Genomic DNA, 18,700 nt, shown 5'->3' with positions numbered 1-18,700 from the left:
AAGCAGACATTCAGAAAATTCTGCTTGCTGATTAAGGCTTTAATAAAATTACATAATAAAAATTAAGTTTGAGAGAAAAAATTTTAAAACAATGTAAAATATCTATTATCAAAATACAAGTAATCGCCGAAACCAGTTTGGCTCAGTGGATAGAGCGTCGGCCTGCGGACTGAAAGGTCCCAGGTTCGATTCCGGTCAAGGGCATGTACCTTGGTTGCGGGCACATCCCCAGTTAGGGGGTGTGCAGGAGGCAGCTGATCGATGTTTCTAACTCTCTATCTCTCTCCCTTCCTCTCTGTAAAAAATCAATAAAATATATTTTTAAAAAATTTTAAAAAAATACAAGTAATCAAATATTGATCTTTTGTAGCTGAAATTTTACAGTTAAAATGTTGGGATTCTTATAGAATATATGATTAAGCTATACATTATGATTCAATAAAAAATATTCCACATTATATATGAAATTTGTGGCATAAAGTTATTACTCAGAAAAAAATTGTTTGCACTTTCATAGTCACAGCAATCCATTACTCTGCTTATATAATAGAGAAAAAGCAATTGTTTGTCACACTCTTAATTATTAGGTTTTCCATACTGCATAAAAATGACATTTAAACACACACTTTTGGGAATGATAGTAGTAATCTATTCATAATTTTTGAGTCTCTGTATACATTTTTGCTTGGTGCTACCATATAATTGTGGTTACAAGTTGAAACAAAAATATAAAAGGATTCCTGGGAGGTAACCACCAGGAAAGTGAATTCAGCCAGTGTCCAATGTCCCAATTAATACATTCCCTAGATTAACTTATAAAACCCCACAGTAGCTGCAATTTCAGAGGTGAAGGACAGTAGGAACATTGCCATCTGCAGATCCAGTCTCTGAAAGTGAGGCAAATACCAAGATGAGACACACTGGAGAAGTAGCACAGTCCTCGGAAAGACCGTACTAACGGCAAAATGCAGGAAAACATGCTGGTAACCTCTGCCTTCTGGATTTCTGCAAAAATTAATACCCAGTATATACAGAGCAAACAGCCAGTCTGCCTTAGGTACTTATGGTGGTTTATTCCTCTCAACCCCAGCATGAAATTGATACTGCTATATCCTCCTTTTATAGATGAGGAAATCGAGCCTTAGAGTTAGGTCATTCACACAAGATGACCATAAACAAGAGCCAACATTCAAATCACTGTACTATTAGTCAGTACACTCCACCTTAAACTTTTCCAGGAGGTATTAGCCATTGTGGTCACACTATTCCTCTCTGTAAATTCCAGTGTCAGGAATTCACAAGAACAGTGGACAGGGCAACACAAATTAGTGAATGAAGAGTCATTATGGGATCATTATACAGATCCCATATGCCTCCTGTTTAGATATTAAAAATGTGGGGTCAGAGGTAGTAAGAAGTATAGTGTGGTGATGAAGCATGGAATTTGCAGTCATGTTTCTCAAGTGCCTCTGGTAAACTGGACCCCAGATAATGAACCACAGTCTGCTACTCACTTCAAAATTGGTACACAATGCCAACAAGCCAAGGCCCTGGCAACTAGAGGCCCATTCATTAAGATTAAGATGGATATTAGAATACTAGAGGCCCGATGCACGAAGATTCGTGCAAGAATGGGCCTTCCTTCCCCTGGCTGCCCAGCACCACCTTTGCTCTGGCCGGAGCCGCCTTTCTGCCTTCCCACGCTGCCCAGAGGCCCTGAGTGGCTGGGGCAGTGCGGAAAGCCCACCCCATCCCCAACCGCTCTGTGCCTGCATATGCAAATTAACCCATCTTTGTTAATTTGCATACTCTCTCCTGATTGGCTGGTGGGCATTGCGAAGGTATGGTCAATTTGCATCTTTCTCTTTTATTAGTGTAGATTGTCCCATGTAACAGAGGAACCTAGAGACAGTGAGAGCTGTCAAGAAGGCTACTGCCAGAAATAATGGGGAAATGTCATTTTGGGAATGACTTTTTTTTTTTATTGATTTTTTTACAGAGAGGAAGGGAGAGGGATAGGGAGTTAGAAACATTGATCAGCTGCCTCCTGCACACTCCCCACTGGGGATGTGCCCGCAACCAAGGTACATGCCCTTGACCAGAATCGAACCTGGGACCCTTGAGTCCTCAGGTCGATGCTCTATCCACTGAGCCAAACAGGTTAGGGCGGGAATGACTTTTTTTTTAAACAAAGGTAATGCCAAAGCAATCTGCCTGGGGTCACCTCTCAAAGAGAGGTGGGCAAGTTCCAGAGGAGGGGTCCTTTGCTCCTGGATAGTCCACGATGGACTGACTTGCTCTGGAGACTCCTAGGTGCTTTTTCTTCCAAGAGCCTAGTTTGCATTTGCATGATGTCCTCCATAGCACTGGTTACACATGTGTACGAATAGACCTCCCCACTAGATTGCTGGAGGACAAGGAACATACCTTTTCATCTATGGATATCCAGCACCAAGCCATGCGCCTAACACACAGACAGCACTTGGTAGTTATTGAATTAACAAACACATAAATAAACCAATCAGAGCAATCAATGGGGAAAAGCTTTACTGACCTGGAAGCAACCAAAGGTAGCCCCGCTGTTATTTAGGATTTTAAAATGCCATACAATTTGTGGCATAAAGTTATTACTGATTATATATTCAAGTTTTGAAACTTTGTTTCACTACCTATTCATCAGTACCTATGACAGTGCTAAAATAAAGTTACAATGAACTGAGGCATATAATGTATTATACTTAGAACAGAATGAAGCGCCTCTTAAAGACATAAACTACATAGCCTGTAACTAATTATATACTGTCTTCAAACCTCAGTTTGCTCATCTGCCAAATGGGGATAATAAATTAGCCGCACTTCATCAAAGGTTTAATCAGATTTTATATATATGCCAATTTAAACTTGACAAATGGAAGTCCTACATGATTATAATTACTACTAAATTTACTCCCTCAGAACATTAGAAACTAGTTACCAGTTATTGCATAATATATAATAAAGACACATTAAGAAATTAGTTTAGTTGTAGAGCATATAATGGCCCATAAATCATTTGTTTATATAAATGAATGTAGTTAGAGATAACAAGATAATTATTTAATGGAACAAGTTAAAAAAAATAGGCTAATTACCCAGTGGTAGAAGGCAACACATAGTAACAGAACTAAATACCCCCCTTTTTTTTTTCTAGGAAAAATGAAAAGGGGAAATAAAGAGTAACAGTAGTAAATTTAATAAATGCTTGTGACATTGTAAACATTTTGCTAAGTAATATATTTCATTTCATTTCATTTCATTCTCACAACTACCCTATGAGATGGAGACTCTTATCTGATTTTAGAGAAGAGACCAGTGCTTAGAGAAGTTAAGCTACTAGCCCAAGATCACCTATCATATTATTCAAACCCAGGAATATTGCTTCTACTGTACTTTGCCACTAAGAAATCAAAGAGGTGGAATAAAAGCCAAAATATGTAAGTTATTTCCTCCATTGTTATGACCTGTTTTTTTGTTTACTTTTAAGAAAATTGTTGTGGTTTTATTGTATCATGAGGCATTGAAACATCTGAACAAATCAGTATCTGGACGGTGAGGCAGCTGCTTTCTCCTTAACTTCTTTGGGTTACTAGAGCAACTTGTCAGTTGATTTAAAAAAAAAAAAAGAAGACAACCTTTTGCGTTACTTAAGTCTTTCCAAGGCATGCGCTGGTACAACACAAGCTTCTGTCAGATGTCATTAGTATAGCGTCTAAACATCATGCACAGTACCTAGGCGGCGGCAGCGCCCTGCGCCCGCTCCCACCTCGGTCCTGCTCATTTGTGTATGCTGTTTGGAGCATCGGGAGGAGTGTGTATCTGGAAGAGGAGGGAGGAGGAAACAGCATGAGTCCTGGCTGGGAGGAGGTCAGCCGAAGTTGTGCAGGGCAAGCCTGAACATGTCACTGGTGCAAACCCAAGCATCTTGATGTTCTTCCATAGGAACAGCTGGTGGAACCCCATGATGGGGTCTTCATCGGCCTTGAGCTGGCCCACAACCATGCTGAGGATGCAGCTGTCTGGCGCGGGCTGGTGGGCCTGTGCCGTGGTGCTGGGCTGGATTTCTGGAACGGAAGGCTAGACCATTTCTCCACAATGGCAGCCTTCCCTTGGAACTGCTGTCCTTCCCGCGTACGCCATGATGCGTCCATGAAATTGCGCCTCGTTGGGTTCTGTCGTTATCAAATAACTGGTAGTCATGTTGCATGAAGCTGGATCCAGTCTGCTCCCAAACTGGCTTGTCTCCCATTCTAGAGCGTCACTCAGCCTCGCTGAAACCCGAGGGGCTGGCCCGATGGCGGCAGTGGTGGCGGCAACCGGTTTTGTTTTGTTTTTTTCATGGTTTGATTGGAATTGAACCCATAGAACTGAGTTTTTGAGAACTTTAGCTTTAGCATTCCCAAAAGTAACAACTTAACAAGAATATTTAGATTTGAGAAGCCTTTTTAAAAAAAAAAATCACACATGTATCTGTTAACTGTTTTGGATGTGAAATAACAATTTGAGAGTATTTCCTCAAACCACATGTTGTTTTCTTTTAAGGTATCTATTAAAATTAATTTTAATGTTTATCTATGTAATACATGCAAATGATATAAAAATTGAATACTATTAAAAGGCTCCCCATCCCATTCCCATGTCTCTCCACCCCCCACACCAAATCCTGCAGCTCAAAGTAACCACTTTTCAGTAATTAAGTACATATTTTCAAATTACAAATACATATTTTTAATGTTACTTATTGATTTCCTATTATGGATGATATGAATAATGATTGAGCTATCTTATACCATCTCATCTCTTTCAAAAAAATACACATATACCTTCCTCATTTACCAATATAGTATATCAAAATTTTTACTTAGAGCAATAACTAGTAAATATTTTTTACTATTAAGACAACAGTTATATTCTTTTTAAAAAATTATTATTTTATTGATTTCAGAGAGGAAGAGGGAGAGTCAGAAACATCACTGATGAGAGAGAATCATTGATCGGCTGCCTCCTGCATGCCCCCAATGGGGATCGAGCCCGCAACCCAGGCATATGCCCTGACCAGGAATCAAAATGTGATCTCCAGGTTCATAGGTCAACACGCAATCGCTGAGCCACACTGGCTGGGCAACAGTTATATTCTGATTATGTTTCCCCTCTCACTAACCTCTTTGTTTTGCCTAAAGTTGCTAATTTCATTGATTTAACACTGGTTTATATATTTCTGGCTATTTTTTCTCCAAATGCTATAACAGATTTGTCAAAACTCATCAATTTTTATGGGCATCAAATAATCTATTACTTTTGAGTGTTTTGTTTTTTTCTCTTGAAGTCTTCCCTCCAAAGTTTCTGTCAGTCATTATTTCTTGAAATAGGTTCTCAATTCCTTGCTCTCTCTCTTCTCCTTCAGGTACCCCTTATGATTTGGATATTGCTACGCTTGATGTTGTCCCAGAGGTCCCTTAGGCTCTCCTCATTTTAAAAATTATTTTTCATTTTGCTTCTCTGATTGGGTGTTTTCTGCTACCTTCTCTTCCAAATCTCTGATTCAGTCCTCTGCTTCATCTAGCCTAATGTTGATTACTTCTGGTGCATTCTTCATTTCAGATATTCTTCATTTCTGACTAGTTCTTTGTATGGTCTCTGTCCTTTTTTTATGGTTGCTTTCTCTTGGTTAAAGTTCTCACTAATTTCCTTGATCATCCTTATAACAATTGTTTTGAACTCTGTATCTGGTAACTTGCTTACCTCCATTTCATTTAGTTCTTTTTCTCCTCCCTCCCAGAGCTTCTTGTTTCAATCTGGATTGATTGCTCTCTCTAAACCAAATACCTTCACTTCTTCTCTTTGGTTGCATTGTTTCCTGGACTCCATGAATACTTGTTTCTTAGTTTGCTTTCTGGTTCTACTTTGCTCTCTTATATCCTTTCATTATGATTTTGATAAGTTTCTGGCAACAGGACAGAAAAGTATGAATGTTCAATCTGCTATATTTAACTAGAAGTTTCCAAATCATATTTTCTTCAGAGACTACTTACATTGATGTAGCTTTTGACAATAGAGTTGTCTTTATTAAACACACACACACACACACACACACAACCCCATAGTGAGTATACTGCAATTTAAAATAATCACCACCAGCAGTTAATATGTAACTGAATAGATTATATATATAATCTGATCATTATGTCTACCCGATATTCAGTTATATAACTTCCCAGTGGCCTGCAGTTAGGTGAAATGAAGACAAAGTATTCCATGCTACTTTTCAGAATCTGTGTCAGCATTTTAAATATGGTTGAGTAAAACCAAGCTCTAGTCAACTTCACTCCAATACAATTTTTTCTCTTCAACACATAAAGCTTTTGTTGCAATCAATGGCTGTTTCTTTTGCTCAAGAAATATGGCAGAATCAACCTCATCATTACTAAAAAAAGAACTTAATGACGTATGCACTCACAAAATAGTTATAATTTTACATTATATGTTTGATCAAAAAATCAAATAGGGAGTTAGACATTAAATATGACTAGATACAGAGATAAAAAATTGAACATATCAAGATAAAGCATTCCACATTCCTCTGGAATTAGATGTGTTACAGAATTTAGAAGTTTTCATATTTTAGAAAAGTTAATTTACTGTATATCATGTAATAACAGAAACTGATTCAGCATTCTATATTCCATAATATTTCTACATTAAAATGTATGAACATTAACACAAAATGGAAGCATAAAGACTGTAAACAGCCTCACATTTATTCAAGTCAGGTTTTAGTGCCAATCTTACAAACTTTCCATTTTCAAACTGGATTGCAGGTAAGAGATTGTGAACTATAATTACAGAAAAGATCAAATTATGATTACCTGTAGATTGTCTGCCTAGAAAACCTCAGAGAATTAACCAGTAAGTTATAGTAGGAAAGTTACTTTTTAAAAAAAAGGTAAAGCAAAATATAAGAATCACCAATACACGAGGAGGCTTTTAGTTTCTGCAGGTAAAAGTTTGAGAGAAGATTCCCTATAACTATTAGTGAAAAAAATGTGAACTTATGCCTTTTCCTCTTAATAATAAAATTAGGTTGAGTCTACTGTACATGAGGGATGGGTATAAAGAAAGAATGATAAATTAGCTATTATTTAAATAAACCTGCTAAGTGCTTCTAGGTACATGGTATTACATTAGGAAATAATAATGCTCTTTAAAAGAGTTTAAAAATCTCTGACAGCAATGGTGGCATTTAGTATAGGATATTGAAGTAATTAAATGAGAAAAGATATTCTACACTACAGGGCTCTGAGTCCTGTTTACTTTGGTCCCATTCAGGATTCATGTAACCTACCCTACCTGCTCCACCCCTTACTGAAGACATGCAGGGAAGACCTGGAGAGGAACTGCTAAACTGTGAAATCTGAGCACACTCATAATAGCACACCCTTGAGTCAATGGTTCTTTAACCACAGCTGCAGGTTAGAATCACTTCTCCAAAGTCTTTTGGGGAACTTTCAAAATCTGAATGCCCAGGCCACATCCCAGACCAATGAAATCAATCTCTGACTGTTGGGCCCAGATAACAGGATTTCTGAGACCTTCTCAAGAGAATGTGAAAAGTATAGCCAGGGTTAAAAACGAATGAGACTCAAGGGAGAAGCCAAAGGATGTAATGACCGTGTGTCAAGATGATGCAAACTTCATGGCAGCTGAGAAAGGACTACCAGACAGCACCCTTAGAGATGCCTCAGCCCAATGCTTCCTGGGTATTTGGGTAGAACATAATGGAATAAGGCATTTTTCTGATTTTTTTTTCTGCTGTTGAACATTAAACAGTTTAAAATGGGAACAAAGTTGAAAGAAAAAGAATGGGCAAACCTAAGAATTATACGAAGCTCAAGTTCTGATGCAGACACAGCCAGATTTAGATGTAATGACTCCCATCTTGCTAAAATCTACAGTACTGCACTCATAGTTGACTAATATTCCAAATGACAAAAGGACTTCTACCCCCCCACCCCCAGTAATTAAAAAGAAAAATCTTCAACTTTTTTTCTGATTTAGCTTTTTTTTTTTTTTTAAATATATTTCATTGATTTTTCTACAGAGAGGAAGGGAGAGAGATAGAGAGTTAGAAACATTGATGAGAGAGAAACATCGATCAGCCGCCTCCCGCACATCTCCCACCGGGGATGTGCCCATACATGCCCCTGACCGGAATCGAACCCAGGACCCCCCAGTCCACAGGCCGACGCTCTATCCACTGAGCCAAACCGGTTTCGGCTCTGATTTAGCTTTAATACCAGCTACTCTGCTCAACTTCTGTGTATTAATGTATTCGTATGTGCAGAAACCTTATATTCTTGATTATTTATGCCATTAAGTTTCCGATGGTAAGTTTAGTTGGGCATGGAATTCTTTGGCAAAATACTCTTAGATATAGAAATAAACTTGAATTTCCAAATGGAAACTATCATCGGAATTAATCTGTCTCTCCCATAATTTGTGTTTGGAGTATCTTCCTTGAAACTTGGTTTGCTGTTTGTTGGCTCTAAAGCTTGTTCCTACAGGACTGCTCAAACCCATCTGTGGAGTGACCTTAGAATTAGCACTTTTCCATCAGGATTATTGGGATGATTAAAGATTAATTCAAACACACGCACACTCAAAAGCCAGTGAAAAGAAAGCCCAAATGAACTTTAATCTTGTCTCCACCAACTCCATCCAACTGAAAGCTGCAGAGTTTAGCCAGAACCAGCCCAGTCACCAATCAGTAGTTAAACCATTTGATTCTCTACTAGTATATTCTAGTTCCTGCAACAGATCCAAGCCTTTAATACCAAATTAATAGAATATGCTACTTCCAAACACAAAAGACTCTTTGCTACATGTCTTTTTTTGGAAAGTCAAAAGCATAGTCCTTATTTGGAAAGAAACCTAACTAGAACCTTCCAACTGGATCCTCCTTTCCTCTTCCATTCACTCACTACTTCTGTCTGTGCAAATGCTCACATGAGCATGGTAGAACATAAATTATGGCTAACAGTTTGACACCATTGTTTTATTAACAAATGCAATTCATAGCAAAATAATTAAATAGGGACACACAGTAAAATAAACATTCCAATGACCTTTTAAATCGAAAAGTTCTGCTCTACAAATAAAGGGAAGAACAATGCAATTACACGAGAGTGCTCGTACAGACTTGCTGAATATGTGATGAGGCCTTGACCAGCCAGCCAGTTGTCTCATCTCTTCCATCCCAGAAAAGGCTGAAAAGAATAGGACAGCTGTAGTGTCCCGACTTTGAGACTCATTGGTGAATGGAATGACAGATGTAGAGCCAGAGCCCCAAAGTGGGCAGGACCTCATCCCTGACAAACAAAAGAGGATGACAGACTTGGAGCCCCATTTACTTCAATTAAAAAAAAAAAAATTGAAGCCAGCTGTCTTTATATATAAGATACCGGTATAAGGCAGTATTTGCTGATTAGGTCTCAGAACATCATTTTACCTGATAATCCAAGCAAAACACCAACAATTCGTTTTTCCTTAGAAATGTATTGTATGCTACTGCTCCATTTTTAGCCTTATCAAATGTGTCTAATAATAAGGGCTGCTCTGTGTGTGTCGTAGGTTTACCCATCAAAAATCTGAAAAGTAAAAATTGTAATCCTCAAAATGTTCCACCTCTGTTACATGTATCTTCTTATAATCCACCAAAGACCCCTAGTTGTGTGTTCATGCAACTCCCAATGGATCCAAAGTAATGATTTGTACAACTCATTAAACACATATTCAATTCTCAACCATATGTTGTGTTGGTGACACCCTGCACTTTTGCTCTCCTACTCAGGGACTACAAATATCTTGAAATAGGCATCTATTGCTTATGTTTGTCTGGAGTAGGTACTTGACAAATAGGATAATTCGTAAATCTTATCTCACTGGAACCTCAGAACTATCTTATGGAGTTGACAGGGCAAGTAATATCTCTATTTTATTAATGAACAAACTGAGGCTCAGCAGCTTAAGTGATATGTTATTTAACCTCATACAAAGAATCAGTCAAATTGAAAACAGAAATCAGTTTTCCTGATTTGTAGTTCAGTCATTATATTTACAGCTTCTCCAAATGTATGGAAAGGCATATCGATTATAGAAGTATTTTTATTCTCAATTTCTTTCAGAGATCAGTAAAAACAAATGTCCCAGGGACAGAGACAATAACTGTAAGTAGTTGTCAAAAACTTGGTATTGTATCTAAGCCATACATTTCTGAAGGTTAAGTTCTGATGATTCTTCATATTGCAGTTCTTTAATAGAACGAACACAACCATCAACACATTTGCTTTGCGTTGACAAATAGCTTTAGAAGATGAAGACTTTATTGAAATAGTGTAGAAAAACATGCTTAAAAATGTGAACTACATAAGAGTAAAATAAAACATAAAATTACATTTAAATAGTCAAAGTAACAGTGATTCTGACCCAAGGAGGTAAATGTATGCATAAAATTTAATGTCCCCACTCATTATTACATAAAGCTGTATGAATATCACACCTAAAACCCTACCCACATTTATTTGAAAGATGGCTTTAAGCTCCAGGAATTTCATGCAGTTAGAAGTTGACTTTCTATAGAAGAGAGAATAAGGCTAATGAGTAAATGTTAAGTATAAGGCACTGCTAACACTACAGAGGTAAATATGCAATTATATATATTTCTAAAAGTGGGATAAATCACACATTAAGTTATGTCATAATTCAAGGACTTATAAGAAGCAGTAAGATATACTTGACAGTCTTTGGATAATTACTTTTAATTAACATGCCTATATTATTAAAAATATGAGACTATTTTATTCAATACAGGAAAAATACGAATCTTTAAAGCTGGAGGAGGGCAACCATTGGAAAAAGGAGAGGTTTAGTTCTTCTGCCTACCCATAAAAGCTAAGTCTAGACATTCATAATGATACCTATTAATTGGCCATTTTAGCTAAATTATGTAAATTGTCTACATACACTTCTCAAAGTACATAACTGCCAATGCTATTTTCACTTTGGTCTACACTGGCTACCAAAATGAAGTGGATAATTAAGACCATTATTCTGATAATTTAGATCAAACATTAATTAAGGTAAAAGCAGATTAATGGGGGAGGGGAACTTGAATTGGAATATAAATGCTTCTTTTGTGTTCCATAAGCATGTCAAAAAGATTTTTCGGGTCCTGGCTGGTTTGGCTCACTGGATAGAGCATCGGCCTGGGGACTGAAGGGTCCCAGGTTCGATTCTGGTCAAGAGCATGTACCTTGGTTGCGGGCCCATCCCCAGTAGGGGGTGTGCAGGAGGCAGCTGATCAATGCTTCTCTCTCATTGATGTTTCTGACTCTCTGTCCCTCTCCCTTCCTCTCTGTAAAAAATCAATAAAATATATTTTTTAAAAAAGACTTTCAGTTTCTTGTATTGTTTTTGAAATCTGATTTCAAAACACTTAATATATGTTAGTTCTATAGCAATTCCTTAATCAGAACCTCAGGTTCTTCAAATTCCCAAGTTGCCTAGGTAACAGAATAGCATTTTAGAATTGTTTATACTAGCATTGACTTAGATCTCATTTTCTAAGTTCACAGACAATACTCATAAGATTTATGGACATTCTGAACTAAAAAAAGAGTCACTGAATTTTTTTTAAATTCTTTTTATTGGCATTATAGTTGGGTAGAAGAATGCCCTTCAACCAGGAGAAGTGAGCTGAAGCAATTTAGAAGTGCAATGATGTTCATAATTTACTAAATGAGTGGGGAGAGAAGTATATGTATGTGCATGATTAAACAAACAAGCAAACAATTATATCCTATATCTACCCATCTATTTGGATATACTATGTCAATATCTATCTATCTATCTATCTAAAGTTAGAGAACCTAAGCACAAAATGGTAACAATGTTAACATAAATGAAAGGAATGTGGGTGTTCACTGAAATTAAATGTTTTATTGTAGTATCATTTCAACTTTTCCATAGGTTGAAAACTTTCAAAATAAATAGTTGGGGGAAATACACATTTTCAGCTTTACATAGAATAACTAATAAATATTCAGTACCCATCAAACACCCATGAATTTGATACCCCTGAGACTGAAAATTCTGTGGTACCTCATTTCTTAAAACCATACTGTGAAATCTATACTAAAGATTCTTTCCAGTAGGCCTTAAGTGAGCACTTTAAAATATTCCCAAGGTTTCCCATGCAGGGTATAGTTAAAGAGCATTCCACTTGAGATCCTTGCCTGAAAGGCCCTATAGAATTGCAAAGTATCATTATTAAGCAAATGTTTCTGGGCCCTTGGGTGGTTCACTTAAAACACATTTCACTGTATTGAATATTCAGTGCCAGAAGCACACTGTTCAGTGTTAAGATTTGCAATTTAAACCCAATTGGGAAAAGTAAAAGGTTCTTGTAATTTGCCTATACAGTATTGCATTGATGCAGTAGCTTTCATTGATAATTAAGTTCCAAAAATATGAGTTAGATTGTGTGAACAATGGAGGAAAGCTAACCTTTCTATTATAGCCTTCGCTCTTGACTTCTTGTATTTAAGATTACAGATGCTCCATTAAATCGATTTTGTGTTTAATCTCCTCTTGAAAAACAGTGAATGCAAGTCCCCAACTTTCTTCCCTTTGAGAGAACCCAAGTATTTGACAATGAAAACTACAAGGTTCAAACCAGATGATTAACACCGCCCACTGGGAATAAGGAAAGTTTAGTGGGTCTCTTTTTGGGTAGTTTTCCTCAACTAACTCTCAACTTTCCTCAACTAACTGGATTGAAATGTGAAAATATATTTCGCACTAGATTTTTTTAAATTTTTTTTTTTTTGAGGAACCAGATTTGAGAGGACGGGGAGATGTTTAAAGTGTTAAAATTAATTAAGTTCCCTTTAAATACATAGATATGCTCTTTTTAAGAGAGAGAGAGAGAGAGAGAGAGAGAGAGAGAGACTTTTTCAACAGTAATGTGACTTTTAAAAATAGTTTCATTCAAATATCTTCCCTGAAACCTAGGTGTGTGTGTGTTTGTTTGTTTGTTTGTTTTGCACTGCTTTCAAATGATTTACAACCCTCAGTAAAATATAAAACATGCAAAAATATTCAGAGAATTGAATTGAACAAAAAAGTACCTAAAACCCTATAAGACAGGAAACTACCATTCTATCCTTGATTCTCTTTTGAATTTGGGCGGGAGCAGTGAGACCCACCTGCCCAGGTCGGCTCTGAATGAGAGGCGAGGGCTTTCTCTGGTCCACGTCTATCCAGCCTCGCTTTCCCAAGCACCACCGGCCGGGAATTACACTCCAGCCTGGGGTCAGCCTCAAACTGTGGGCTTCCGGCCAGAAAATCCAGTCGGTACTCAATAGAGAGGTGACCTTCCAAAGAGGTAAAACCACCTTGGCAGTGAGTGCGCCTGAGATCCCCGGGGCGACCCGCTCCCACACAGTCAGGGAGCGGAGAGAAGGGCGGGGGAGCCACGACTCCGAAGTGCGGGACCCGCCCCGGCAGCCTCGGCCTCGCGTGGGAACGAGTTAGAGACGCAAAGGCCCGGCTCCCACCCCGGACCGACTGAGCAGACCCTCGGGGGCCAGGCCCAGCCATCTGCACGTTAACGAGCCTTCGGGTGGTTCTGACGGATTATCGCCGACAGAGAAACGAGCGTATACATTTCCTCGGGATGCTTTAGCCGTGCAGGCCGGCAACATCTGGAGGGGAGACCGGCAGGACGGGAGACTCAACTACGGCCCGGTGGGGTGGTCCCCGGCTGCCTGACCTGCCCGCGACCCCCTCCGGTCCACACGCCCCGGCGCTCGCGGCCGCCGCCTCCTCCGCCCCGCGCCGCGCAGGCCGCCCAGCGGGAGTTGGGTCAGCCGCCCGGGCGCGCGGGCCCCTCCGGCGGCCGCAGCCCCTCACGCCCGGCCGGCCCCCGTCCGCCCCGAGGGCGGCACCTTCCCGCCCGCCGGCTGTGTGAGCCCTCGGGGGGTGGGAGAGGAGGAGGGACGGGGAGGGGAGAGGCGGAGCGGGGCGGACGGCTGAGCGCCGGGGTGGGGACCCGCCGCACACCGACTGCCGTCCCGCCCGGCCGGCGGGAAGGGGCTGGTGTGGCCGGCCCGCGAGTCCGCGCGGAGCCCCCGCCCCGGGGCGGAGTGGCGCCTCCCCCTTGGCGGGAGCCCACGCGGCTTCCCGGCCCTGGAGCCGCGGGGCCAGCGGGGTCCGAGCCGGGCGGGAGCGGAGCGGGCGGCGCTCGGCAGGGGGAGCGCGGCTAAGCGGAGGGGAGGGCCAGGGGTGGGACGGGGCGGGGCTGGGCCGGGCCGCGGCGGAGCCCGGCGCCCGCGCCTCCGCCTCCCGCGCCCCCGCCTCCCGCGCCCCCGCCTCCCGCCTCCCGCGCCCGCTGCCTCCCGGCCCCCCCGCGGGCGGGCGGCGCCCGGGCCAGAAGGTGCGAGGCGGCGCGGGCCTGCGCTCGGGGCCAGCCCTGGGGGGCGCGGGGACCTGGGACGGCGGCCGGCGCGGGTGGGGCGAGGGGAGGCCGGAGGGGAGGGAGGGGAGGGAGGGGCGAGCGGGAAGGAAGGGGCGGGCGAGCAGTGTGACTGCTGGGCGCGGGGCGTGCGCGCGGGGCTGGGCGAAGCCGCGCTCCGGCTCCCGGAGACGCCCTGCGCGCCCCGCCGCCCGGGCTTGGGACGCCTTCCCGAGGCGACCCCGACTCCGTCGCTCAGTCTCTTCCCGGCCCTGCGACGGGGGGGAAGTTGGCCACGACGCACTCACCTCTTATCCTAGAGCCCCCGGGGCAGGAGAGCCACCACGCCGAGGTCTGGGGAGGCTTCTGTCCGGAGGGCGCGGGCGTCCGGCCCGTGGGAGGCGGCGTGAGGGCGCCTGTCCCGCCTCTTCCTTCTCTGCCCGCATCCAGCCCTCGGCTCTGGCCTCGCGGTTTCGTAGCCCGTCTCCTGGCCGGACCCCTTAGCCGGCCTTGGCCCAGGAAAGGGACTCAAGGCCTTTGGTAAACTCTGTAGCGCAAAACAGCACGGGGCGCGTGGAGCCGCGGAAGGGGCCTGGACCGCCCGCGGCGGGCACGCGCGGGCCCCCGGCTCCGGTGCGGACGGCGGCCTCGGCCCGCCCGCTTGTGCGCGGAGCCTGGCGGGTGCCGATGCTTTCGGTGATTCTGGGACAGCCGGGCCCCCAGGTGTTACCTCCAACTGAGGTACAAACTGGGCCATATCTCGGCTTTTTCGCGTTAACACCGGGTGGTTATTTCCTTCCGCAGACTTCTAAACCTACAATGTTCCCACCTGTGTCTAACCGTGTGGGAATTCCTGTTCTTAAATATTAGGTAGCTAGCTAAAGGAGAAAGAAATTCCAATCACGGAAGCTTGAATTTAAGAAATAGTTGTGATTTGTTGGTAAGTCAACAGCAAATCACCTGATCAAACTAGTACCGAAGGCTTATCTTGAAACTTTAAAGACTATATGTTAATTGGCTTGTTTTCAGTTAAATCTGCTAAAATCTATTACAAGACTGAAATTTGAACCAAATACTCTTTAATGACCTAATATCAGTAGGTCGATAATATCAATAGTGCAGGTGTCTTTTAGCAACAACAAAATGCTGCTTTTGGTTTGACTTTGGCTCTTAATAGTTTGCTGCACACCTCTTCTTAGAGTTTGACCAGTATGCCAGAATTGTAGAAATCACTGACTTCCTTTTGTCTCTCAGCTTAGAGGACTTCTTGAACCGAAGGAGACAAGGTTTTGAAGTGGATCCATAAGCCCTTCCAACATTTTTATCTAGAAAGCTTCGAGTAAACTGACCCTGGATAATACTATCAAATGGTCCCATTTTTGCAACAATCGCTTTTTCCAGCTTCGTGGGGGTGGGGATTGGAGGGCTCACCTACGTTAAAATAGACATAATCTACAAAACTATCTGAAGCACCATCTACAGAAAAACGAGAACTTTCTGTCCTTAATCGCTGCCGTTGGGCGGCAGTGAGCGGTCCATTTCAGGGCTGTAAATGCTTAGTGCAGACTGCAAAGTGGCAGACTTTGGTTCTTCCAATGTTTGCTTTCTTCAGTGCCCATCAAAGACCCAGGTGTTTGCTTTACCAGGCCCCATTGGAAAATGTTTTTAGAGCAATTACAGGCATGGTCGTCATCAGTTCATCTTATTCCCTTCACCTGAAGGAGCATCGCAAAAAATGTGAAAGGAATCCTTTAAATAAAGACAAAGGGGAGGGGACACTACATAGACTATTGGGGTGTAAGTGCAGACACCTCAAGAGGAAAAGGTCTGATCCCTACTCTCCCACCCGCTGAGGTCCTACAATCCCGGGTCTTGTTTTGAATTAAAATGGGGCAGCCTCCTTTGATGGCCAGCAGGGTCCCTGTTATTTAAGATGGGGAATCCTCAAGGCAGCATTGGGGGAGGGGTGGTGCTAAGGGTTGGGGAGACCCCGAGCTGCGGGTAAGGGTTGTAGGAAAATGCCTCCTCAGTATCTGAGCAACATTTATGGCTTCTCCAGAGTCCATAAGCAAAATCAAGATTTTTTTTCCTCTTAAATAACCTCTGCTGAGTACTGGAGTCGATATTGTCAATCCTTAAATAAAAACGTGTACCCTGTACCGTCTAAGATGGGCGTTTCTGTCTGGACTTGGAAGAGGGACTTTGAATAGGGTAGGGTAGATGCCCTTGAACCCAGTGATTAGGGCATCACGTCACGAATTTCCTAGAGCTGATGTGGATATTTTAAACACCGTCCAAAGTGGGGGCGCCATCTGTTCCATGTGTCCCACTCTCTGTAGGCTTATATCCTGCCTCTTAACCCAGTGCCCCTCTATTTAAAGGGGGGAAAGAGCCTAAGATGGTGCATAGACGTGAGGCCATAAACAGCAGTGATCCATTTCGCAGCCTGGGTTGTCGAAATTAATCACTGTGATGCCTTCTGTTTCCATCTAGAACTACTCAGTCCCCAGCAAAATCCTCTCTGTCTTTTCTGGACGAGGAAACTGGGCGTGTGCAGCCAGTCGGGCCGGGACCATGGCGAAGTCTTGCAAAACTCCCTGCCACCAGGCGTGGAAGATGTTTAGAAATGACCTGGCTGCAGCGTTCATGTGTAGGGATGAGTGGGGTGTGGGGACGCTAACCCTAAACTAGGAGGGCTCCTGGGGCAGGACTCACCCCACAGGCTGTGCAGGACCAAGCAAATGCGGGACCCGCACCACACCTTTTGCTGTGGCCAACACACAGGTCCAATCCAGTTTGGTTCCCAGGGAAACTCTGCGGGCTGATTCAACTTGACCCAAACGTGTGATTCATCTCATTTACCGGGGAGACTGGGGCTGGGACTCCCTTCATTTTGGAGGCACTGGCAAGTGTGGGGAGCTGTGGGCAACAGCTTGTGTGTGTAGGTGTTGGAGCACACATTCGATTTCCAAACATCTTTTGAAGTTGTCTTCTCATTTGTAATTTACAAACCCACTAAATTACAAGGAGCTTGGTGGCAGTTATCAGATCCCTAAATGTACTGGCAGTTTCCAAAATTAGCTGCTTTACTCTCACAACGCTTTGCTAGCCTGGGTGAACTCCCCATGCAACCCCCCTTCTAGGAGACACCAAGTCAAGTGATATGAGTTACATATAGCATTCGCGTGGCGTCGTTTTTTGAAATAAAGTCACAGCGAAGCACACAAAAACATTCCGATATACTTGGCAACCTCTTTCAAGGAAGCAAGTATCTTTCACGTCCCCACGGGAATGATTTGCCTTCGTGTCCTCACAGTGGCTTCTGCCATCCCTACTTCTTAAGAAAAAAACAACTTAGTGAAAGCCCTGCACCCAAGTTTTGGTTGGGATTCAATATTCTAAGCAAAATATGCTCAACAGATGATAGCAGGGATGCAGCCAGAAAACAACTCCAGCTCTTTAAACTGCCAAATGAGACATAAAGCTGCATTGTAAAAATCATCTGGAAAACAGGTTTTCCCATTGAAGTCGCTACGTGTTAATTACTGTGAGCTGGAAGGCTGGAGATCGGAGGCCTGGAAGCCGACTTTCACCCCGCATAGTAAACGGGGAAGTGCTGAACCGCAGCCAGGGGCCCTGCTCGGACTCATTGCCATGCATGCCTAGACATTAATATGTGTTCATGGAGGGCTCATACAGTACGAGGTGTTATTTCCTTATAAAGAAACACCAGGTCTCGCTTTCCATTCTTCTTACAAAATTATTCACATTATTTATGCTACATTGAGCGATCTAATTTCTTCGTGATAGTCAGCTAATTGCTCTGGCAGGTAATTAGAAGCGGTTTACAACGCAAAGGGCTTTTGCATTGCCCCTCGGATTATTAAATTGCGCTGTAAATTATACCATCTTTGCTGGGGGAAAATTCTTTTGAGCAAGTTCTCTTCCTGCGATCCGAGGTGAAATCGGCTCCCCACCCTCCCCTCCCCACAGACATGCCCCTCCCTAGCCACCCCCACTGCCACCAACCGCTCCCCCCGCCCCCCCCCCCCGCTTTTTCCTGGACTCAGAGTCGAATGATTCTAAAGCACGCGATTTTGTTCATGTTCACTGGGCCGAAATAACGTGGCCATTATGGCCTGAAATGGGCCAGGT

At 42.8% G+C, this 18,700-nt stretch overlaps 1 pseudogene; it reads right to left on the bottom strand.

Annotated features, from left to right (window-relative positions):
• Positions 1-3,904: 3,904 nt before the first annotated feature.
• LOC139016981 (nuclear transport factor 2 pseudogene) lies at positions 3,905-4,285 on the bottom strand (annotated as a pseudogene).
• Positions 4,286-18,700: the final 14,415 nt, after the last annotated feature.

Source organism: Myotis yumanensis, unplaced genomic scaffold (assembly GCF_028538775.1).
Source record: "Myotis yumanensis isolate MYYU_CA2020_CCGP unplaced genomic scaffold, mMyoYum1.0.hap1 SCAF_9, whole genome shotgun sequence".
Lineage (NCBI taxonomy): Eukaryota > Metazoa > Chordata > Mammalia > Chiroptera > Vespertilionidae > Myotis > Myotis yumanensis.
The sequence above is the reverse complement of the archived record's forward strand: the minus strand, read 5'-3'. Positions and strand labels throughout refer to the sequence as shown.